At 40.4% G+C, this 24941-nt stretch overlaps 1 protein-coding gene across 25 annotated transcripts in view; it reads left to right on the top strand.

The window, feature by feature from the left end:
* The window catches only part of POFUT3 (protein O-fucosyltransferase 3), a 356913-nt gene that overhangs the window by 302110 nt on the left and 29862 nt on the right, over nucleotides 1-24941 (top strand). For 17 of the 25 annotated variants that reach the window (XM_074353460.1, XM_074353452.1, XM_074353453.1 and 14 more), the window contains 2 exons: nucleotides 12600-12772; nucleotides 14334-16953. The gene's annotated coding sequence lies outside the window, so the exon portion shown is untranslated. Of the gene's footprint in view, nucleotides 1-2585; nucleotides 12773-14333; nucleotides 16954-24941 lie in introns of all 25 variants that reach the window. The other 8 variants (XM_074353445.1, XM_074353430.1, XM_074353435.1 and 5 more) reach the window with 5 other exon arrangements.

The raw sequence follows: 24941 nt of genomic DNA, 5'->3' as shown, positions 1-24941 counted from the left end.
TATTGAATCACTATGTTGTATACCTGAGACTAACATATTATTGAAAATCAACTACACTTCAGTTTAAAAAACGTGAAAACTCAAGCTGTTGGTGAAAACTTAACCAATAACATTTCAAAAGATTTTCTGCTCCAGAGGGGGGACTTTTACTTATTTTGATCCAGACTGAGGAGACGAAATCAAACTTCAGCAGATTCTCAGTGGACTCTCTTGGAATGTAGTAGATGCAACACTGGAGCAGGGAATGCATCAGGCAGGGCTCATCTCTGCAGGGTTCCCGTTCCGCTTATGCGTCATAAAGATGGAGCCAGAGAAAATGAGGAGGGGGATTGAGCCCTCGGGCTGGGGGCAGAGCTGAGCCATTGATCAGACGGAGCACAGGCAGAGTTCATAGAGGGCGTTGCTCCGGGCCCCACTCCCCAGCATTTTACTTCCTCCGACTCCATTCATCCGTGCCTGCCAGGGCTTCTATCAACCTATTGCCTTTACAATGTATTACGAAGCTTCACTTTGGGAGAATGTGCTCAGAGAGAGAGAGCCTGCTTCTTTCAGACAACCTCCTTGCACGTCTGTCTGTCCAGTGCAGGTTGCCCAGATGCCTAATTAGAACTTCATTCCAAGTCCTAACCTTCAGAGTGCACTGAGAAAACCTTCTTAAAGGTGTCAGTCGACATATCATTTTAGAAGTTTCCAGGGAAAAGAAAAGTCTCGGCCCAGAGACACTCTTTCCTAATATTGTCATCCAAGCCCTGCAGCAAGTCAGTGGGAAAGAGAAATTGCTCTCAAAGTCCGTCAGCATGTAAACCTGCTTCGACTGCTTTCCCATGCAGACGCTGTGCTAAAGCGTTAAGGACGCTGGTGGTGTTTATTTAACGTGCACTATGATCCCAGCTGACACTTCCTAGTGAGTTTATTGCTGCTGTGGAGTGAACGCTCCCCCACTCACAAGAAGCATAAAGCTGCGTGTCAAAAATGAAACATGGTCAGTCCCGATGCTTAAATGGCCTGTATCGATTCCCCGGCGGTCTAACTGCTGTAGTCTGGTGCCAGTCCTCTAATTTGTGCCCTGAAGTGTACAGCCTCACTTGATTTAGATGTCAGAATAAAGCAGCACATCAGTTTGAGAAATCAGCTGAAACATTCTGGAGAATTGGTCTGGATATCGTCACCTTGCATAGGAAAAAAATCATGGCTCTCACATAAACAAGGGGCTAAATAATATTATTCCCATAGACCCTTGGTGTGCGTTTTATCAGAGGAAATGTCCTCAGAGTCCAAGCTTGCTGTGTTTTGTGCTTTATCTGTACAGCAAATTCCATTTAGAGAAATTTAATGCCAAAGCTGTAAGATCTGCATTCCTGGAGAATGACTATTTAGGGCATTGTCTTCGAATTTGAAGTAAACACACACTCAGAATGTTTGTATGAAGCTCTTTCAATGGCCAAGATAGGCTCACTATTCCTAGGAGCTGAAATGACTGAGACGCCTTGAAGAACTGACCACAGCATCTACGAGACGCTACTGGTTTCATAGCCATTTTCTCTGCCTCAGAGAAATCATCTGCCATTTCCAATGGCGTCAGAGATGGTAGTTGAAGAACTAACAGCATGGAGATTGGCCAAACTTCTACTTAGTGTTGGCAAAATGCAAGAAAAGTGAATTATCTCCTCCAAACTTAGAGCGAGAAATTCAAATACTGAGAATTCTAATCTAGACTTAGACACTTTTAAAGCAAGAGGGGTCTTAAAGATCAACTACTCTTTACAGCAAAAGAGACAAAAATTCAAAAAGCGTAAAGTGACCTCGCCAAGTTAAAGTGCTTGCCAAGAGGTCTGGAAAGGACTAGAATTCAAGCCCTTCTCCCCCAAACTATTTATCTAGTTGGTCAACTTTTTGCTAGAAATGTGTGGGTTTGCTTTACTCTTGCAATTCCGGGGAAAGCGTCTTCACTTCCTTTCTATTGACATTTGACGTTGTTACAAAGACAGCATTGATGTCCTAAAAAAGTCGGTAGCAAATAGTTCAGATTGCCTGTCTTTAGAGAGCCCTCTTTCCCAAGTTTCTCAGTCTATGGGTTTCTTTCAGTTTTCTTGAGGCATGAGGCATTTTGACAACTGCTCTTTACTCGGAAATATTTGATCATATATGGTGTCGTATAAACGCACAGTGTTCGTTTAATCCACACTCTTGGTGGTCAGCAAACATGTAACCGGTAACCCAGTGGCTGCTACAGCTCCTCTGCTGGTCAGCAGTTGAGGCTTTTCAAAGTAGAACAATGGCTATTAGAAATGGGGTTTCTTTGTTTAAAGTAATGGCTAATCACCTAATGTAACAGATGCCAGAAATGAGTTCTCCAGGATGAAATGAATGGTCCTCCTAATGTATGAATAGGCTAAACTATTTTAGAGACATGAAAAGGGTACAGGAATCCAACAGATTCTTCAAATTTACTCTTAATAATGGCACCCGGGGCTGCACTCCCGTGTCATTGTGCAGACGGTTGTGCCCACAAAATGTCAGCTATAGGCTTGACTGCCTCTTGCTTCAGAATTCTTTCATCGGCCTCATGTAAATCTTTCCATCAGAGTGTGGCTACGGCATCTGAAAGAAGAGACGCCCAAAGGTCCTGGGTTGCTCAAGACCGAGGAGTTTTCTGGACTTGGGACATGAGTGCTAAGATTGGGACAGCTGTGAGCAGACTGGGACAGCTGGTCACCCTACTCACCGCACGGTCTATGCATTGTTATGTGCCTGCTTGCTAATAAATGATGATCCGTGTGTCAGAATTTGGTCTGACACTTGTTTTAATTTTGCAGATTTTCTGCTAACGAGTTTGTTGTGGAAAAACCTATAGTGCTCAACTGTTCCTAACTGTTGGTGCAATCAGTGTTTATTTTTAAAAACCTAATCATGGTTCTGTGGCCAAATCGATATAAGTGCCTATATGACACATAGAGAGGGGTGGGAAACACGTTTTTCATGTCACACTCGTCTGGGTATTTGTGTACCTCGATGGTTATACAGATATAAACCCACACGCTCAAACACAAACACCAACAAAGACAAATGCGATAGAACCCTCCATAAAGAGTAAATGAAGAGGGTAATCAGATGACTCACACTTACCGACCATAAATTATCTTATCATCTTGTGGTTCCAACTAACAAAAGCTTACTTAATTCTTTCATTTACATTATAAAAGTTTGCAAAAGGAGGAAAACATCAAGGATCCTTCCAAACAAGGTCTTGAAAGTTGTTCAAAGTGACTCACAATAAATAGCAATGATTACAGCTTGACTTCTTGTAACACAAAGGGATTTCCCTCTTCTATTTAATGTAACAAAGAGATACAATTTGCTTTGCTTCTTTCCTGAAGCAGTGATTGTCTGCTGGATTTCTGTAACTTCCACAGGAATTATAGAAGGCAAAAACACGCCCCAAAAGAAGGGAGTGAATTTTCAAAAAAAGAATACTTTCTTATGAGGTTCTGTTGGCTGAACCTTAGAGAACTTGTCACTTTATACCCTGGACAATTTATGTTCTAACGCAACAGCATCACTTACCAGCAACTTAACAGAGCGTCTGCATTGTAATCCAGTGTGGTCTGCCATGATCACTCTGGATGGATCATGGTCTAGAGGGTCCTTTTGCTTGCCTGGCTTTCCACTGTTCTGCTGGCACAGTATTGAACATGGAACACTTAGCTCCACTGAAATTGCAAACATGTTGCTTCAACCCAGTGCTATTAAAATGATCACAAAGATACCATGCTACAGGTTTTATCGATGCCAAAAGGCAGAACAGCTGTAGCCTCTCTACTTGCAAATTGAAATCCTAGCTGTGAATTTCAACAAATTAGATAAATTTAGCTAATTGTCTCTACAGTTCATTACTGGTGAGTCACAAATTTCAGCATATTCCTGGCATTTTCAGACTTGAGGTTATCTTTTTCACAGATGCCTGCTGGGGCCAGACTATATTTTCAGATTCTCTTGCCAAGCTGGTCATGACAAATCCTAGGTGGCCTCCCATCTCTTCGTGGGGCTTTTTGTCCAGCTACACTCTGAAAAGCAAAGTTACCAGCTGAGTCACTAATCCAATCTTCTTTTTTTTAGGATGGTGAAATACATTCCACATCACTGTTCCCAGCCGAACCACAAGCTCAGTCTGCACCATGCACCCACTCATCTCATTTCTTTAATTCATTTAGGCTTTTGAGAGTGAAGGAAAAGAGGATCCTGGGAGGGTTTTATATTCAGCCTTTGAGGGCTTTATCACCTCAGAAAAAGCAAGTAGAATAAAAGGTGAAATCAAGAATTCTCGGTCAGCGATTGAGTTGGAAAATTTATTTCAAGATAGAGGAATTCAGGACTTTTGGATGTTTCTCACCCATGGAACAGGAGTTGGGCTGCATGGTTAATATAGGTTTTCAGGGGCAAATCAGGGAAATAACCCTGGATCCTGTGGAACCATCAGGTGGAGATTTGACTTGACGTGCATGGCAGTAGATGGGAGGAAAATGGCCCCACCGTAAGCTCTGTTCCACCCCCCCACCCCAATTCCCAGCATCAGGATGAAGCAAGGACTTTTGCTCCATTGCTGCTTGTTCTCATACACAAACCTCCTCTTCCTCTCAAACACAAACACCCACAAAGGCAGATGCAATAGAACCCTCCATAAATAAAGAGTAAATGAAGAGGATAATCAGATGACTCACACTTACCAACCGTAAATTATCTTATCATCTTGTGGTTACAACCAACAAAACCTTACGTAATTAATAGAATTCAGAATTCAGGAAATACTTTACTTCCACTTTATTCTGATTGTCCTACCTCCTCTTCCATATACACGCCTCGAGAGATTTATTTTCTCATTATCAGGTGCCTGGGATGGTCACATTAATTAGATTTCATTGGGTCTGAACGTCAGGTGGGATGTTTTCACCCAACGTGACCTGCTTGGAGCAACTCTTACCAAAAAAGTGACCCCGTGTACATTTCAGAAAGATGACCTTGTTCTTTATGTTTGTAACTCACTAACACGTACCAGGCAGAAAAATAAATCCTCCACCCACCAGATAACTGCTTTTCATTAACTGGGTCACTCCCTAACTCTGGAGGGCTTAGCCAAATGGAGACCGTATATAAATACACTATCAGGTGGAACTTTTGAGATCTAATTTAATAACACTCAAGTATCTTTTTGAATGAGTGGAAGCTCAATAGTTCAGGAGTTACTCTACCTTCAAGAATACGTTCTTTTTTGAGTTTGGCAGGGAGTGCTTCTTCAGGCATGCTGTCCAAAATTTTAATAGCTCACCCGTTGTAATGGACTTAACCACACATCAGCAAGGCTGCCAGCTTTAAACACTTAGCACGCAGCACAACGTGCTGGCCTACAGGTCAGACTGTCACTTCTGTGGGGACCTCCCTAGGCGTTGGATGCAGAGAACATGACACAGTTTTTACTCCATGGACTGACTCATCCTGACACATCTATTGTCCCATGCAGGACCTAGAGAACACAGTGTCCCATCTTCATCATAGAGGCCAGGTGGGGCTAGTTCCCACATTAGATGTTTCAGGGGCTGAACTTTTATCTGCAAACTGCTATGGATAGTCTAGAATCTTTTAGAGAGCCTGCAAAGGAAAAGGTTCACCACAGTTTTTTCAGAGGCCACCCAATCGGTTTTTACAGGCTCCTTCAAAGATGGGTATTATAATACATCAATTGGTTCTCCACAGTTGGAAGAATCATGAAATATGTAACCTATGTCCCAGCCACGTCTGAGCCCTGTACCAAATAGAAAAGCCTTCTTTTTCAGTGACTGCCTTTCTCTGCTAGTGGCGAGGGACAGGGGACAGGGTGCCTGCACTGGCTGTCCTGAAACTTAAGCCACGTCTGTCATGCTGTTGATACTTTTTCTTCTCAGAAGCAGGCATGCCCCATGGAAGGTAAGTGACCAATCCATCTTATGTGCTATCCTGTATTCTTAAAAAAATCCCACCAGTTGGCATAACTTGTATTTGGACTTTCCTTTTCTTTACTTATATTAGAAATGAAAGCTGGAATGTCCCCAAGATTTCCATTTAAAGAAAATTCAATATGCAGAAATTTAACAGGTTAGCTTGGGAGGTCTTACTGATTGTTAAAAAGGTCTTCTTTACTTTCCAAAAAAAAGTCTCTAATAAGATTATTTTATGTATCCAGCTCCTTTGGTGTCATTTTTTAAAACTTCCCTTCCAAAATTCAATTTCTATAAAGTGTTTAAGAACAAGGTCTATTATTTATGTTGTAGTATAACTAGAATGAATTCAGTGACTCAAGCAAGCAATAGTACAATCCAAATAAAGCAGAAGTAAAGGATTTCCTCATTTCTGAATTCTGTGTGCTTAGGTTAAATGCGACTTTCCCAGTATTGGGGAAGAACATTGATAAATACTAAGGAATGAATGAATTGTCGGGCAATGCAACAGAGGCCAATGGAATGATGACCAAATGAAGAAAAAAAAGGGGAAAACATATTTTAAAGTGTCTTTGTTAGGTTTACTCTGGAATCCCGAATACAAATCTGGGTATACTGATGCCAGAACATTACAGATTAACTCAAGGGAGTTAAAAGAGCAGGACACGTATGATTAGAAAGTGGCAGAGTGATTTGTGGGCAAAGACCCGCAGAACTAAATGCTGTCCATGTCGGTTACTTCAGCAGGAGGCCAGCCGTGGAAGTGACAGCTGAGTAATTGAAGAATGCAGGAGGGAGAAGAGTCTTTGAAGGGGGTAGGAAAAAAGGTTAAGTAGGGGCAATGGAATGGAATAAAATGCCCTTGTTTATGTATTTAAAAGACCCTCAGAGACAACCTTCTGAATTCCAAATTAGCTGAGTCACCACAGTGGTCCCTTAGACTTAAAGAGATCAAAATACCGAATCATAAAGCCTTGAAATGATTGTGTTTGCAGCTCAGAGAGGGGAAAAGGTAGAGAATAAAAATTGTCCTTCGATGTCGGGAAAATCTTTCCACTTCCAGATGGCGAGAAGGATTAGGTCATGAAGGCAGTCCCGGAGGGAACTGACAGAAATCACTGTGAAGCTCTTAAAAATCAGGCTCCCCAAAGCAATAGAAAATCCAGCAGGTAGAGAATGACTGTTAACAAAGAGATGAAACAGACACATTTGTCCATCATCTCTCCCCTCCTCGGAGCCACAGGTCTTCTCTGTTTCTGTTAGTGGCATCACCATTTCCCCAGACACCAGGTACTTTTATGTTCCTCTCTCTGTTCAGCCAGATGCCAGCTCCAGTGTCACAGAATGCTTTTTTTTTTTTTTTTTTTTGTCAGTTTCCTCTTTTGCATCATTACCTTTTTTTCAGGTCTCCCATCCCCTCTCACTGAGACATCTCATGGGAATCCCAGATTCTGTCTTTGTCCCCAGTATCTCACCTTCCTACCCATGTTTCATAGCCCTATCAGATTTAGTCTCCTAAAGAACAACTTGGATTTTGTCACCTTCTTGTTCAAAAAACCTTTTTTTCTTAAAGGAAGCATTCCAGCTAATGAATCATGAAGGTATAACAGAGAAGCACCACTTTGCAATCCTTAATGAAATAACGTCTCTAGGCATTGATGATCATCTGAAAATCATTAGAGAGAGAGAGGAAAGGGAGCTACATGATGTCTGACCACATCTGATCCCACTCATCCATCTCAGCGTCACGAAAGAGACTAACAGTACCTACTGACGGAAGGACACCATTTAACGTAGGAAGAATTCTTGCCAATAAGTCAAAGCTGAATCTAACCCAGTATCTAGTTATAACCTCTAGTTTAAAGAAAGTAGAGGGACAGAGAACTATGTTAAATAAAACCCTGGTGGTATAATCAGTAATATCCAGAATATGGAAAAATTTAAGGGATCAAGGACCTGGTTTCTTCAAAAAATAAAAATGTAAGTAAAAAGAGTAAGAAATAGAAGATGAATTCAAAGATTAAATGAGAATTCAGAGATACATCAACCAAGTGAATAAACTTTGATTCAAACAAAGTATCCATAGTCTACAGTTACAGGTCAGTGCATGACATTTAAAGCCTATCCATCATTCTACATGAAGTAAACCAGAAAGATAAAGAAAAATACCATATGATATCACTCATATGTGGAATCTAAAAAAAGAAAAAAAGGACACTATGAACTCATCTACAAAACAGAAATGGACTTGCAGACACAGTAAACAATCTTATGGTACTGGGGAAAGGGGGTGGGAAGGGATAAATTTGGGAGTTTGAGATTTACAAATGTTAGCCACTATATATAAAAATAAATTACAAAAACAAATTTCTTCTGTATAGCACAGGGAACTATGTTCAATATCTTGTAATAACCTTTAATGAAAAAGAATATGAAAATGAATACATGTATGTATATGCATGACTGGGACATTGTGCTGTAAACCAGAAATTGACACATTGTAACTGACTGTACTTCAATTAAAAAAAATAATAATAATAATAAAAGAAAGAAAGCCTACCTAGATACTTGATGTAATGAAGGTATTCTGGTAAATTATAGGAGCACAGGTGGGATTCAGTGATATTATTATGGCTTTTTTTTTTTTAAAGAATTCTTACTTTTTACAGATACACACTGAAGTATGACATATTAGGAAAAATGAAATATTGTGTACAAATTTGCTTCAAGATAATCAAGAGGGAAAAGGGAAGTGGGTGTGGATTTAGGGGAAAGAAAATTGGCACGTGTAACAGTTGTTAAAGCTCGGTGATGGGTACATGGATTTCATTACACTATCTTTTCTAACTTACATATGTTTGAAATAGCCCACAATAAAAAGCGTTTTAAAAAGTCAGTTGACAAAGACATTTAGCACACTGATTTTGTTGTATCAAGGTGACCAAGGGGACTCAGCGCCCTGAGCCAGATAAGATGCATTGCTTGAGAAGTGGGCACAGGGACTGGATTTTCTTTTTCTTTTTATTGCCTCCAGGTAGCAATAGATTTTTTTAATTTGCTGACTTACTAGGTACTCCCCTTTACCACGCAATTGCCACCCCCAGCCACCACTTTCAATTAATTTTTTAGTTTTGGTTTTTTTCCCTCGATCCCACACAACTCCTGAGTTACTCACTATTTGATGGCAGCCATAACTGAGCATATGATTTCATGGTCCAGTCATTTGGTGATTTGGTGATTTCTGTTGGGTGGGTGATACAGATCTTTTCTCTGTTAGATGAGAAACTGCATAGAGTCCAATCTGTTGCTTGTGTGTCTGTCTGTGAGCTCAAATCAATTAAGAATTTTGAGTCCACTGAGAAAGAGAATGATTCTGAGATCTGGACAGTGATTTTTGTGTTACTGTGTTTCCTTTGACCTACGGCTGACATGATAAGCTCTCTCTATGTGTGTGTCTGTAGTTCAGGAAGGTCTTTACTGCTTATTGTTGAGTTCTGCTACCTCCAAAGGGTTTAATAAATTAGAGTATAATGTATCTTAAGTTAAAGGAGTTCTGTTCTTATTGATCAGTAGAGATAATATTTCCAAAATACACAGAAAATGCGGAAATTGAGCTTGTAAAATTTAAAATGTGCTGGACATTTAAAAGAAATTCTTACAGAAGCCACCAGCTGAACAATATTTTTATGTATTTTGCTTGAACATAATTTCTGAGACTCTTAGGGAACAGAACTTTAGAGTAATATGAAATTGAGTTAATCAATGAGTCATCACTGGGCACCCAGATAATTTTTAAGTATGACTACATTCTAAAGCCTTGATAATTAAACATAATTTTAAATGTACATACCTTTGCTTCTGTATTTCCATGCTGTGGAATATCTGTGTCTTTGGGTCACATTAACAAACATGGTTAGTTTCCCATTGTGAGGATGTGTAGAAGGAAGTGAGGGAGGTAGAAAGCTGTGACGTGTATATTCACCAGCTTTGCTGGTCTGTTAAAATCTTGTATATGGCAGAAAGTTCTCCATTCTCCCCCTCCCAGTTTCCTCTGTGAAATGGAAGTCAGTTAGTTTGATAAAGTTATCATTGCGATGAGTTTTGAGGCCATACTGAACATAGTGGTGGCAGAGAAGGATGGCTATGCAGGCAGAGTAATGGGATGTGGTTCTGTTGATCAAGATTAAGAGAGTTTCATCTTAAGCGTCTGGTTGTTCTAGAAGGTAGAGCCTCAAGAGAATGATGAAAGACAAACCCTGCATGGATACAGAGAGGTGTTGAAGGTCTGCAGAATGGAAAGATACCCTTATTTCCCTTAGTTTGTAACACTTGAGTCTGAAAAGCAACAATAAAATGTGCTAAAATTTTTATCAAACCTGACTCAGCTTTGACGGGCTTACCCATTAGAAAAATTGTCTGTGTATTCTTTACTGCCAAATATTATGTTTATGAAAAACTAGAATGTGATTTTCTACTTCTTCCAATGATAAATTCATTTCAGAGTTCTTAACAAGAGGTTACGCTTTACTTTCTGTGTGATCTGTCCAGACAGCCTATATTCCATATCATTTAGTCTCCTTTGAATGTATTCTGATGCAACAATGATTAGATGAACTTCATCTAAGTTTTCTACTTTTATATTTGCATATCTTTGAATAGTGACCCAGTACCACCAATCCAAACACTCATGAAATAGAAAGGGAGAAATAAAAATAGGAGAAAATGATGAGCTAGGAAATACAAGACCAAAACAGCAACCGAAGTAGGAGGGGTCATTTTTTTCTTTCTCCCATTTACGTATCAAGCTGTAATTCGTAGCTTTGGGAAAGACATAAAATGCCTTTTTGGTGACATAAAGTGCCTTTTTGTTGCCATAACTTGAATAGACTTGCACCTTGCTTTCAACTCCACATTTCACGTGCCCAGGCCAAGCGGCTTCTTGGAGACCTTTGGGCTCTGTCCCTGACTGGTGTCCCCAGACGTGTCTGGCTCCTCGTGCTGTTCCCTGCACACTGGTCCACTGGCAGCCTGGTGCAGATTTGACTTCGATTCCTTCCGAGTAGTCACTCGATTTCTGATTCTGGTTTCCTTGTGTTTCATGGTCCGACCATTCAGTGATCTCTGTAAGTGAATGAATGGTTTCTAGAGACCTTTCTCTCGGGTGAGAGACAACAGATAATCGGGTTTGTTAGTCGTTTTTTGTTTGTCTGCCTGTCCATATGGAGCACAGATAAATTGGAAATTCATACCCACTGTGAAGAGAACAGCTTTTTGATATGGATCAGTGAGTTTTATAATTATGTGTTTACGCTTGACTCATGGCTGAAATTTTAGAATTGAAGCTCTTAGGTGTCCCTGTGCCCACATGATCATGTGTCTGTAATTTAGAAAGGCTTTTACCTCTCATTGTGTGTGATATTTCTCTACCTCAAGATGGTATTACTAAATTAGATTATTAGACTTCTTAAAGGATGGCTTAATGTCTGTTAGCACATGTATAAACGGAATATTCCTAAAATTCCCAGAAGTTAAGGAAATTGAATCTCGTATACTTTCAATGTGCTGGACTTAAAAATTATCTTTGCAAAAACCAACTTGGATATGTTTTGGGAATTCAAGTTTACATAATTTAGATAAAGTTTTGGCAAACAAGACTAGTTTAATATTTTGGGTTTAATAAAAATGACTATGTCTTCTCTGATTTATTAGGGTTAAGCATAATATATAGATAGATTTTTATTCTATGTGGGAATGCATAAGTTCTGTGCAGACTTATATAGGTTTATTGATTGATTAAGCTAGTATTACTAATGTTTAAGATTGTTAATATTTACAATTATGAAAAATGTAAATTCGTGTTTAGTTTAACCAAATAAAGCCATTATGATGACAAACTGTATTTCAGCAGCAATTGTGTTTTACAATACATGGGCAGGAAGATAATTTCCAAGATTTTTAGGAAACCTAAAACCTTAGATTTACACTAAGTTGAGTTAATAGGTATTCCTTTAATGGCTAGATCATTTCAAAGTAAGATGGAATACTGAAACATTAACACATAAGCATAATTTTGAGTTTATATACTTTTCTCCTGTTATATGTTACAGAGAAGCCATACAGTTGAGTCTGTCGAAGAATACGTTTATTTTTATTACTCTGAGAAGTTGTGCCGTATGTGTGTGTAAGACTGTGGATGTACATTCATGAGCTCGGCTTGTCTGCTGAAGATTATTGGTGTGTGACCGGCAGTTTATGGTTATCTGCCTCCTAGTTTTCTCTGTGAAACAGATGTCACTGTGGTTAAATAGCGTGTGTGAATGAGACTCTACCAGGAGCAAGAGTGGCAGGAGGTACGACTCTGTGTTTAAGGTGTGCAGGGTGTGTTTCTGTTAAAGAAAAAGAGAGTGGTTTTGTCCTAAGACGGAATGACTGGTAGGAGAAATCTTGCAGGACATAAACTGAACCAGGCTGCTGAAAATTCCTAGAAAAGGAATTTTATTTACTAAATAAATAAAGATGATAAAGCAAGCTAAGGTTTGGTGGTTTATTTATATCAAAAAGAGCTTGTGTTTACCTTTGCTGTACCCAGAGATTGTAAAATATTTCTTTCTTTTTCTTGAACCTTCTGAGTAATCTGATGGAATGACGAAGAATGACATCCTTGTTGAGCACAAGGAAGAACTGACGATATTGAACTTGAATCCTCCGGCCCTTGATGTTTTAGGCAGTGACTAGGCACAAAGGACCACCCTGCCCCTGCATTTGCCAAAAAAAGAAAAGCCTCTACTCTCTTCTCCAGTCCCGTAAGTCTCACAGTTCATCCTTCCTCACGACTCTTGTGTACCTGTCTCTATAAATCCCAGGTGTTCTCCCTCCTTTTTGAGACAATCTTCATTAATAGGTGGCCTCCCTTGTGCCATAGTCTGAATAAAATCTTCTCCTTAATCATCCAGGAGTACAATCCTTAAATGAAGTGACTTTGACAAATTAATAAATGTAGCAAGCCAGGTATATAAAAAATGGTATATTTTATGATGACTCTAGAAATGAACCTTGAAAAAGATATGAAGGTGAGGTGGGGGAGGGGAAGTTTAGCCCACTGGTAGCCCTCAAGAAAACCCACAGTCTTCCACATGCACCACCCCTACGGAAGGTTGAAAGGAGCCAGAAGCCAGGAAATTATTACTGAATTTCCAACATCTTATGGGACATTTAAAAAAAATAACCCATAATAGCCTTTAATGCAAGTTATTCCAAATTCTGAGCTGGAATTTTTGGTTAAGAAAAAAATTATTAAGCTCCAAAGGGTTGATAGCCATGGAGGACTCACAGCAGGGCATTTATGTCATGAACCATTCTTTCATGGGTGCAGGAAGAATTGGGAGAAAATCATTGGTGATGGACGGGTGAGACAGAAAGGAAAGATCAAAGGGCTATTTATTATCAGAAAATATACCCAAACCTACATATTCAAATATGGACTTAACATATGCATCTCTTGGAAGGCTATATTCTTTTCTCAATGATGTTGCTATGTTTAAAAAATTTTTGGAAATATAAAAATGTTCAGAAAGCCAAATTAAGAAGCATACATGAAAAGAAATCACTGTTTTATTTTTTTTACCCCAACCTCTGTCGGGCAGTGGGGTCGTCCACTGGACTTGGCCCTGGACGTCTTCTGGCTATTTCTAAAAAGCCAATGGAGGGATCAGGCACTTCCACCACTAAGGCTGTCAAAATCTCAGTTCTGAAAGTGGCAGCAGCATTCGAAGCATCATTTTAGACTGATGTAGAATTTCTTGAATGTTTGTTAAGAAAAGGAACTACATTACTTTGCAGTCATTTTCTCAGTCTTGGATAGTATTAAATCACTATACAATTGACCCTTGGACAACCCGGGGGGCTAGGGGCACCCTTGGTGTATATGCTGTTCTTCCATATCCACAGTTCTGCATCCGCGATTCAGTCAACCGCGGATCATGTACTCCTGTAGTGTTTACTACTGAAAAAAATCCTAGTTTAAGTGGACCTTCGAAGTTCCCACCCACGTTGTTCAAGGGTCAACTGTACTTTCTAGGTACATCCAACTCAATGGCTCATGATCCCGCCTAGAAACATGAACAAAGTGCAATTAACCAGGTATTTATTTCACAACAGCAGTGTGTCTTTGAAAGGAAGTATTTGCAAAGCAATTCTGAGTTCTTCCTACTTACGTCCAAATCATCAGTATCAAAGCTGGCAAATAACACAGCTGCTGGTGATAGAGGCAGTCAAGGTAAATGTTTTAAGAAAAGTGTTCAAGGAGCTACTCTGTTCTCTCCCTCGTAGAGGCTAATTTATCCTTTGTACTCCCTTTCTTGACAGGAATGGAAGTGCACTGCTCTGGGAACGCTGACTGCACTACGGTTAAGTCGTTGGTGACTGCTAAATGACTTGCATCCTAGCAGGACTGAGAGGTATCAGAATTGCGTGCGCCGGCGTATTTGCACTGCAGAGAGGCTGCTCAACGGGCTCGTACGTGTTTGTCATTACAGTGTTCACCGCTGATGAGGCAGTGAGCCAGGGTTTGCCTTCAAATTCCGACTGGTATGAGTTTATAGAAACACAACAAGCAGGGCACATATACTGAGGCGGCAGACCTTCGGAAGGTTAACAGGAAAATTCACAGCTTCTCACGCCTGACACCTAGTCTAATAGCTCTGGAAAATGTCAAGAGCATGCATACACCTACAGGCTGCTGCACACGCATCTGGTTGACCTCTGGAATGGCTGAACACTAGCCAGAAAGTGGGAGCTGCTGCCCAAAACTGATACTTGGCTAATTTTAGACACTGGACATGAGATGCGCCATCAGTCAGTTTCACAAATAAATATCATGTGAGCTCTTTTTTAAAATTTTATTAAGAAAAACATTTCCAAAAGTCAGTTACCATCCAACACCATACACTCGACCCCCTTCACTCATTTCGCCCACCCTCCCGACCCCCCTCCTCTCTGGTGATCTCTTTGTAATGAACACAGATGTCAAATCATAATGTTGCACACCTGAAACTCTCACAATGTTACTTACCAAATTTTACCTCAATTTTTTAAAAAGGCAGTTATTCCCCAACTTCTGCATTTAAGGATTATTTAATAAAATTTAGCAATAAGTGCAAAAAAAAAGGGGGGCCTTACGTTTTGTAAGATTAGCAGTCCCAGTAAGTCTCTCCCTTGCTAGAAAACTGGGGAAATTATAACTGAGAATAGGAGAATGTTAGCCTTATTCAATTAACAACGTTACTGAGCGGTCATACGTACCTGACACTGTAACAGCGCTAGACAGTCAAAGGCGGCTTAAGTCGTGGGTACAGCCCTTGAAGGGCTTCCTGTTTCAAAAGAGGCTGATAAATCACAACCTCACACACAAGGAGGGCTATACCGACAGTAAGAATGTGCTCTAGCTTTGAGGATGGTAACCACCCACCGAGGGAGTTAGAGAAGCTTCACAAAAGGACTGACATTTGAGAGGACTTAAAAGGTTGAGAATTCACTATCAAAAAGTAGGGGAGGAACAGGATTGCTTTATTGTGAACCCATCACTAATCTCAGCAAGTGGACTGAGTTAAAATTCAGGATTAATACTAATGGTATCTCCAGTGGGGAGAAGCGACCGATACAATTACGTTCTGGTATATTGGGCCAAGTTGTTTGATTCTTCCGAGCTAAAGTGACTGACAAAAACCTGACCAGAAACAATCATGTCCGTGTATCTAAGTAAGTAAGGACTTGTGTGTGTGTGCTTGTGTGGTTCAACATTATCAGGTCAAGTTCATTGACCATTCAGATACAAGCCACTTGACAAATCTGTTTCAGGAGATTGGCCCGGGGAGGCTAAGATTCAAATTCACACTAACAGATTACAATGGATTTGTGTGTCAATATTTTATCTCTAAACTCCCCACAATTTAAAAGTAACTGAGCTTTTAATTGGAAAGAAGGTTTGGCGTGAAGGGTGGGAGCCATGTTATATAATATTTTACTTCCATACTATAACCCCGATTGCCCCATGAATATCGGGGGGGGGTATCTGGTGGGGTAAAAATCCCCTCATTTCTTTAGAATGGAGGTCTTCTATATCTTACATTTCTGGAAGAGGGGGAAAAGCTACTGCTTCTTTTATTGAAGACCTGGCCCAAGACCGTATGCTGAAGCCAGGATTGGAGTTAAATTTAAGCCAGACTGACAGGAAGCCTTTTATCTGTCCATGACATCACACTGTCTTCCAACTATATCTTAATAACATGAAGATATGAACAAACAGAAGGAGAATTAGTGTTTTTAGTATTTGTTGAGTACCTACTAGGTACTCCACATTTTTCATGGATTATCCTATTTAATTATCTTTTGTTACCTCTATTTTATAAGGTAGGAAATTGAAATGCAAAGAAGTCCATGTTCTAAGCTGACTCATCTAATATATGGTAGGACCAGGACTACAATCCAAGTTTTCTAACTCCAAGTTCCCTGTTCTTTCCAAAAGGAGACTGCCTCCTGTCCCCTCAAAGATATCCGAGTTTAGTTTTCTCTCTGCTGACACAATCTTGTAGGTTGTCCGTGACTGTCTTAAGTTGGGTCACCTCCCAGATGCAGACCTTGAATGAAGGATTTAAGTGCATGTTGTTTCTTTGGGAGGAAATTCTAGGCAGGATCCTTAGGGAAGTGGGGGAGTGAAACCAAGAAAGCAAGGAAACCAATAAAGGGCACTTTGATGAGTGGATTGGCCCTGGGAGTAGCGGTGGCTCCATCCGGGGGGCTTCTGGGAGACTGCACAGCGCACAGCTCAGAGCTGGGGTGAGCCAGCTGGGGTATCTGCCCACTGACTCCCATTCGTTATTTGTTGAAGGCTGTTCCTGGGAGCCTTAACCCTCTGTCTTGAATGAATGGCCACAGAAGGTCCTCAAGGCAGAGTTGAAAGTGCTTGCCTTCTAAAGTCCTGGGAATGGTGAGTTTCAAATGGGAAACGGGTGTGGACAGAGATGCACGTGGTTTGCTACAGTTAGTATCCTCATTTCCTAAATGTGGTAAATGAGGACCAGAGAAACGAAGTGTCTTGCCAGGTTTTACTCAGGGATTAGGAATATGCTGACGGTAGACTCTGCTAGACACTGTCACTTATCCCCCCAAAATGTGTTTCTAATGGTGAGAAAAGATGAGTCTATTAACTTCTCAAGGTGTTTCCCTATTAACACATTTACTTCTCCCGGTGAGGAGTTATTCTCGCCCCCTCTTTCTGCTTTCCTTTCCATTATCAGCCCTCATCGGTTCTCTTCAACTTGTAGAACAGTCAGTGTGGTCTTCAAAGTGCATTTCTCTCTGCCTTCTTACAGTATCACATCTGCCATTCTAACTTGTCACCTCTGTAAAGACCTATCTCCAAAATACAGTCTGATTCTCAGGCACTGGGGGTTAAGACATCAACATACCAATTTGGGGGTGACATAATTCAAGCCATAACACTGTCTATCTGAAGAAGGCAGTTAGACCCATGGAACTAATCATTTATGTTAAATTCAGGAATAAGCTTCATTTTTCTGGCATTTCTAGCGATTGTCATATTTAAAAGAATTTGGCATTTTGAAATTCTGAAAGATTAGCCTTATTATTAAAATGTAAACCATGTAGCTGAGTCATTGATTTTAGATTTGGAGTTTTAAAATGAAAAGGATGAGTCTTTGGCTAAGTTTGTAAATTATATTAGAATGTTTAAAGAACTTGAGATCCTCGTATAATTTAATAGATTTATATGCAACGTCAAAGTATCTGGGAAAGTTTTGCTTGTTGAACATTTATTTTAAAATATGTAAAAATACAATCTATTATGTTACATTTATAAATGAAATTTAAAACATTTTAGGAGAGTGTAGCCAAGTTTGTAAATGGGACAGAATATTTAGAACAATGTAAAAATATTAATCAAAGTTCCCTTGGACATGATTGTTGAATGTTACTAGATTTATAACTGTAATAATACATTTTTGGGGATTGAACTTAAGAGCTGAGGGTAAAACTGCATTTTCCAATTTTTCACTTTAATAAGTTGAATACTAATTTTAAAAATCAGCCACCAATAACATTTTTCGTGCATCAATCTGCCCTCAAGAATACAAAAATCTATTAGTATTAAGAACATCGTGTGAAAAAGAGCTGTCTCTTTAACTTAAAGTGATGTTCTTCCCTTATTACAAAGCAACACCTAAGTATTACAGAAACATTTAGAAACATTTTTAAAGATTTGAAAATATAAAAAAGGGCTAATAAAAGAAAAAAATGATACAATCCAAGGGCTAATTACAACAATAAACATCCTTGAAGTGAATGTCTGCATATGTCAGTGTTTTGGTGTGCGGTTTCCAGATCAGGGCAGTGGCAACATCTGGGAACCAGTTATAAAGGCAAACTCTCCCCCTTCCCTCCACGCGCCAGACATACCGAGTAAGATTCTGGGAGTGGAGCCCAGCAATCTGGTTGTAACAGTCCCTCCAGGTGATTCTGTTGTATGCTCAAGTTTGAGAACCAGTCATATGTGTGATAATTATTTCCCCAGGATAAGTACCTGGGACGGATATTGCTTGTTCAACAAAAATTTAATTTTTTTTTCACTAAACTATAGATTTTATTTCGATTATACCAGGTTTTTGACTCATGTCCCTTTCTCATTCAGGATCCAGTCCAGGATCTTATATTACATTTAGTCTTCATGTCTCTTTCGTCTCCTCAGGTCTATGACAGCGTCTTAGGTTTTCCTTGTTTTATAAGACCTCAGTATTTTTTAAGGGTATTTGGGAGGTGTTTTTGCTGAATGTCCCTCATTTTGGGTTTGTCTCATGTTTTCTCACGATTGGATCGGGGTGGGAGAAGAATACCAGAGGGGTAAGGTCCCTTTCTCGTTGTATCTCAGAGGGTATGTGATACTGTCATGACTTAGCCCTGGTGATGTTAACCTTGACTTCTTGGTTAGAGTCGCCTCTGTCGGATCTTTCCATCACAAAGTTCCTATGTTTCCTTTCCATTGAAAGCAAGCGACAAAGGCAAAATCAACACTCCAGGGGAGGGACATTAAATTCCACCTTCTTAGAGCGGGTAGTACTTGCAAATATTGTTTGGAGTTGTCCTCTAAGAAAGATTTCCTCCCCCTATGGATTGACTGAGTAATTGATTTCTATTAGTAGGGACGCATGGTTACTTATTTCATTCTTTGGGTTATAGTCCAGTGCAGTCTTTAGTTATGTGCTCCTCGTGTTGTTCTGGCTTGGCCAGCGTCTTTCAGGTTGGTTCTTACTGTCCCCCCCCCCCCCAGCTTTATGAAGGTGTAATCGACAAACCAAAGGATAAGATATTTAAAGTGACAGTGTGATGAGATGCTACACATATACATTGTGAAAGATCAAGTTGATCGACACATCCATCGCCTCACATAGTTACCTTTTTTCCACCCCCCAGGGAGAATGCTTAAGATCAATTCTCTTAGCGAATTTCAATTATATAATATGGTATCATTGGCTATAGTCACCATACTCTGCATTAGATCCTCAGGACTTAGGTATCTTATAACCGAAAGTATGCACCCTTTGACCAACCTCCCCGTTTCCATTTTCTCCCGTCCCCATGGCACTACAGGTCTATCCTCTGTTTCCGTGAGTTTGACTTTTTTTTTTCTTCCAGATTCCACATTTAAGTGATACCATGTAGTATTTGTCTTTTTCTCCTGTGTCTGTTGTTTCTCCTTTTTAACTTTCTGGTGCCGTGAGATGCTCCATACTTCCTAGCTTGTGTTTTCCAACAAGAATTCCTGTTTGCTCATCCCTACAGTCAATCATTTCTCCATGGAGCTTTGGTTCCTTTAACTGAGAAACTGAATTCAGTACCTGGGCTCTGGGCGCTGGATGTGTTTACTGCCATTAGGGTATCACTAATCTTAGGCCCTCTCAGAGGGCAGAGCTAGGAAATACATACATTTTTTAAGGATTCCAGTATTTTGCCATGTTGCCGTCTAATTTTTTTCCTATTTTATGTTATACCACTAATGTATGATAAATTTTCCTATATCTTTGTCAAAAAATTTACTATGGTTTATTTCAACTTTACCAATTTGGTACATTTTTATTTTTAAATAATGGTATAACCATACAATTGTATTACTGTGCCAATTAAATATCTTCCATATACGTATGGGGTATTTTACATTCTCCTTTCATAAATTTTCTTTCTGTAGCATTTTCTCATTCATTTTTCTACCACTGATCATTTTCTATAACTGCAGTACAAGAAGATATTTAAACTCAGTCTATTCTGATACTAAGATGACGGAAAATGAACATACTTACTAATAGGCAAGGCTAGTAAATCCCATGGCTTAGTTATATTTAGGGAATGAAAGAACAGCCATTCAGCTATCTATTTGACCTGAATCTCACCTGAAAAGACAATTGTTAGAACAAAGTCCAGAACAGAATAAAATATTGAGGCATCTCAGGTTGACCTCCCACTGCACTGGGAGCTGGCAGCAATCACTAACATCCTCTGAGTTTGTAAGAAGTATGGGGTGATGTGAAGCCCTTCTCCCCTTTTGAAGAAAAGTCATGGTTTAGTTGTGTCTGTGGCCTGATTTATAGGGATTGGCAAGCTGCGCAGATTCCTTCCTCTGAACCTACATGGGGCATAGGAATTTTATTCTACTGATACAGGAAAGTTAAGACGGAGTTTGAAGGTGAAAAGTGCGGTACAGAGGATTATAACCAGGAAATTTTATTTATATGGTAGTTATTTGGTATCAGTTACTCAAAGCCAGTTACACCACTTAGCTTAGGCTTGAAAAAAAGAAGATAATGGGTATATGAGGTATAAGACTAGATCCAGTGCCTAGAATAGTATTTAAAAATCTGGCAGTACTTTCCCCACCGACTTACTTCATCCATCATTCTTTGCTGCCATCACACTGAGCTAATTGCTATCCCGGGACTGGGCTAGGTATGCTTCTGCCTAAGGGACTTTACACACGCTCTCCCCTCTGCCTAGACCCTCCTTTCTCCACGTACTCACGGCTCCCTCCCTCTGCTCTTACAAGCCTGCTCTTCTCAGTGAGAACTCCCTGACCTTGATGTTAAAAATGACAATCCCTCACTCAGATCTCTTTATTAGTTAAGATAATGTTAGCAGCGATCACAGATAGAACCCTACCTCTCAGTGGCTTACCCTAATAAAGGTTTTATTCACCCAAAAGCCCAAATGGTGGATGGGTGGGAAAGGATAGTTGGTTCTTTTCGCACAGTCATTCAGGAACTCGGGCTGTTGGAGGGTGTGCTATTATTAAGCATGTTGATTCTAAGCATGTTCTAGAAATGAATAAAGAAGGAAAGAAAGTGATCATCATAGCAGGAGATTTTTACGTGCCAAGAGAGCACTCAATCAACATCCCCCTACCCACATATAACTGGCCTGAACCCAGTCCCATGATTGTATGTATAAGAGAGACTGAGCGATGAGGTCCAGCAAAAATGTTGGATTAACAACTAACCAGTCTCTTCCACACACATAGTGGGTCTGCATTAAGTATCTGTGGACAGATTGGATAAGTGAACAAATCAGGGCTGTGGGTAGTTCCTTCTGTTACCGGGAAACAGAAAATAAGAATTACCTCAGTTCTTAGTCCCCTGAGAAAAAGATTTTTGACGAGAGACAGAAAGCATGATATAAGCAAGATTTTTATTAGTGAAGTAAAAAAAATAAAAGATAGTGAACTCCTGAGAATTGGGAGCAGGCCAGTCCAAGAGAGGAAAAATGGTGCCGTGCCTTTGTTTTTCCTGTTTTTATATCCTGGCTTCGTGATTGACTGATTAATTGATTGACTGATTGACAACTCAGGTTCCCTGCGCTCTGGTTGATTGACAGCTCAGGTTCCCTGTGCTCTGGTTAATTGACAGCTCAGGTTCCTTGTGTTCTGGATGATTCCTTTCCCCTTCCTCTCCCCGTGCCCAGTGCTCATTTCTATCCAAACTACCTAACACTTCCATAAGGTTAAATGGGGCTTTGAGGGACTCAGTGAGTGATAAGCATGGTTTCAGACGGTTTCAAGGGATTTGTATCCCAGTGGGGAAAGAACAAGTGCTCACCTGAAACATGAGCACACAAAGCAGTGGCTGAGACACAAAAAGCACTTCTCATCAGGACTTCAGGAGCGCGGAGGCAGGCTCCAGCTCTGACTGCTGAAAGGGGGAGGGGTGGGGGCTGGGGGGAGGGGCTGCGGACGTTTTGAAGGAGGTAGGACTCTCTCAAGTTGGGTCTCTGAAAAAGGGTTAGGATTGCAGTGAGTGGAGAGGGAGAAAAGGATGAGTCAGGAGAAACCCCAGAAAAAGGATGAGGACGTGGGAGAATTCCAGGTGGACCTCACATAGCTGTTTCAAGCCAGGCTACATGATCTTATGGTAAAACACCAACAGCTTAGAGCTTTAGAACAAGGGCTTATTTCCAGCTCACATTACATGTCATTGAGGTCAACTGGGGGGCCTCCGTTCTACTCACCAACGTCTGCTTGGGGGCCCGGGTTGATCGATTAGTCACTCATGGGAATATGGTCAGGAACTGTGGCTAAAAGAAACACAGAAGAGCTTACCTTGCCACTTATGTGCTCTGCTTCAAAGTGACGTGTGTCACTCCCACTTAAACTCACCGGCTAGAACTAAAGTCACACGGCCCACCCCCACGTGGGAAACATCTGAATAGCTGGCAAACAACCCTGAAGACCAGCACAAAGGGCAGTGGAGACTGGAGTCAGATCAGAGAGGTACCAGCATTGCCTGCAATCTGTGAAAACACCATACTTGAATAGAAACTAGTTCAAGCTGCAAAATCTGGACAGACTCCCAAACCTACCTCTTCTCCCAGATCGCTGTTAAATTCTCCATCTATTTATCTGACTCCCCATTGCGCATCTCCACTCAGGTCTTTGTGGTGGCTTCAGTTTAGACGTGTATTATTCAACAAATATTTGAGTAGCCATTAGGCTGGGTTCTCTGGACAGAGTGGTGAGTACAGCAGTGATATCCCCTGGCTTGGCTGAGTGTGATGAATTGCTGGAGACTTTGTGGGCAAAAAAGGGCAGTGATGAAAAAAACAAGAACCGTCAGAGGCACAGGCTGATTGCCGACCTGTGCATGGCTTCCACAAGATGAACATGCCATCTCGCAGGCAGGGAGGTGTCTTATGTGATCTCGTCCACACTCCCTAGGGTTCTGGATATGATGCGATGCACACAGTAGGTACTCAATCCAGCTAACTGTTCCCTCTCGCACCCTCAGTTCTTCTCCTTTCTCTCTCTCCCTCAATCCCTACCTCTCTTAGTCTCTTTACTTGAAGTGACAGCACCGTCCCAAATTACATTCTGTCATGTGAAAAGGACCAACTGCATTCATAAAAGAAAAAATGCTGACAAAGAATATTGCTTCGGACTTTTCATTTCTTAAGTAAGCAGAGTGATGAATTTACTTAGAAAAGAAAGCGCTGAAGATCAATGCTATGCGTAATAAAATTTCCTAACAAAGGCAGGTGGGTTGACTCGAGTTCCAGCCAACACAGATCTCCTGCTGACCTGCACGCATTCTACAGTGCATCGTGGAGGGGGCCATTTACCCAGTGTTGGAAGCGTGGCTTTTAAAAAAAAATCATGACTGGAATTTAAAAAACAAGCTTGCATTGAGAGAAAAACAACTTGTGCCTTAGCTCCTTTATTTAAAAAAAATAGGTTTAGATTCTTCGTAAAATTTAGTGAGAAACCTGAACTTGACACACAAAAGGCAATCAATATTATTTATTGCTCTGAGTTTATTTATATTCTTGTTTATTTTTTTCCCATAGTAAATATTCTGACTTTTTCCCTAATAGTACACACACACACACACACACATACATTTTCAAATGGTTCTTGGAATAAGGATCTAAGATACAATTATGAAAACCATAATATAATATCTCCACCCCTGTCCCCAATAATTGGTAAGTACTTTATTGCAGTCATGTCTTTTGAAGTCTAAAGTTATAAAATTTACATTTTGAATTTTAGCCCACAAGGCTTAGAAAATTACAAACTGAACTTTGCGATTTTCCAAGATTCAACTTCATTTCCAAGTATGAGTCAGCCACCTTAAGGCTGTCACATTAGAATACTAGAATTTATATTTTGGTATTAATATAACTCTAATATTAAGAAACCAACTCTCTATGATAATAAGCTGAACATGAAAAACAATAATTCTAAGCAAGGCAAAAATGCACAACTCTCTAAATGAAGTCACTTCTGTGTAGCTTATTTTTCATGGCCACATTAAAAAAAAATAAATCAGAGCATAAATAAACAAAAAGACAATCAAGTGTAAATCAACCCTTCTGCTTAAGTTTCAGTAAGAAAACAGGACTGGGGTTGTTCAGGGGGTATATGTACGTCCCTGAAAAGCCTGGAGCAGTCATCTGTACTGCTGTCCCTCGTAGGCAGATTCGTGTGTTCTCTTGTTCAACCTGGTTATCTCCGCTTTATTTCTGTAAAGGTTTTCTGAGCACTGGGGACTAGAGAGTGGGTTTATTCAACAGCTGGCATTTTGAGAAAGCAGGTGCAATGGAAGGAGAGGTGGACGAGGGCAGGATGGTGGTGAAGGGCCACGAAACCCAGGCTGAATGCAGAGACAGGAGAAGAAGGAAAGGAGCTCCAGGATGGAAATTGTCAGGGACAAGGGGCTAGGGGCATTTGATGAGGTCTGAGTACTGCCGACATGGAAGGACATGGTGTGTTAGGGAGTGAGGTCAGTGAACAGGTAAGAGAATGAAAGCTGGAGTGCGGCTCTGAGCATGGATAACAAGGCATGAGTGGAGAAGGTCACTGCTGACGAGGAGGTTGAAGAACTCTGAGGATGTTTTGTCTGTATCATCCACACAGCTGCCCAA

The sequence above is a fragment of the Camelus bactrianus genome, chromosome 26 (genome assembly GCF_048773025.1).
Source record: "Camelus bactrianus isolate YW-2024 breed Bactrian camel chromosome 26, ASM4877302v1, whole genome shotgun sequence".
Lineage (NCBI taxonomy): Eukaryota > Metazoa > Chordata > Mammalia > Artiodactyla > Camelidae > Camelus > Camelus bactrianus.
The sequence above is the reverse complement of the archived record's forward strand: the minus strand, read 5'-3'. Positions and strand labels throughout refer to the sequence as shown.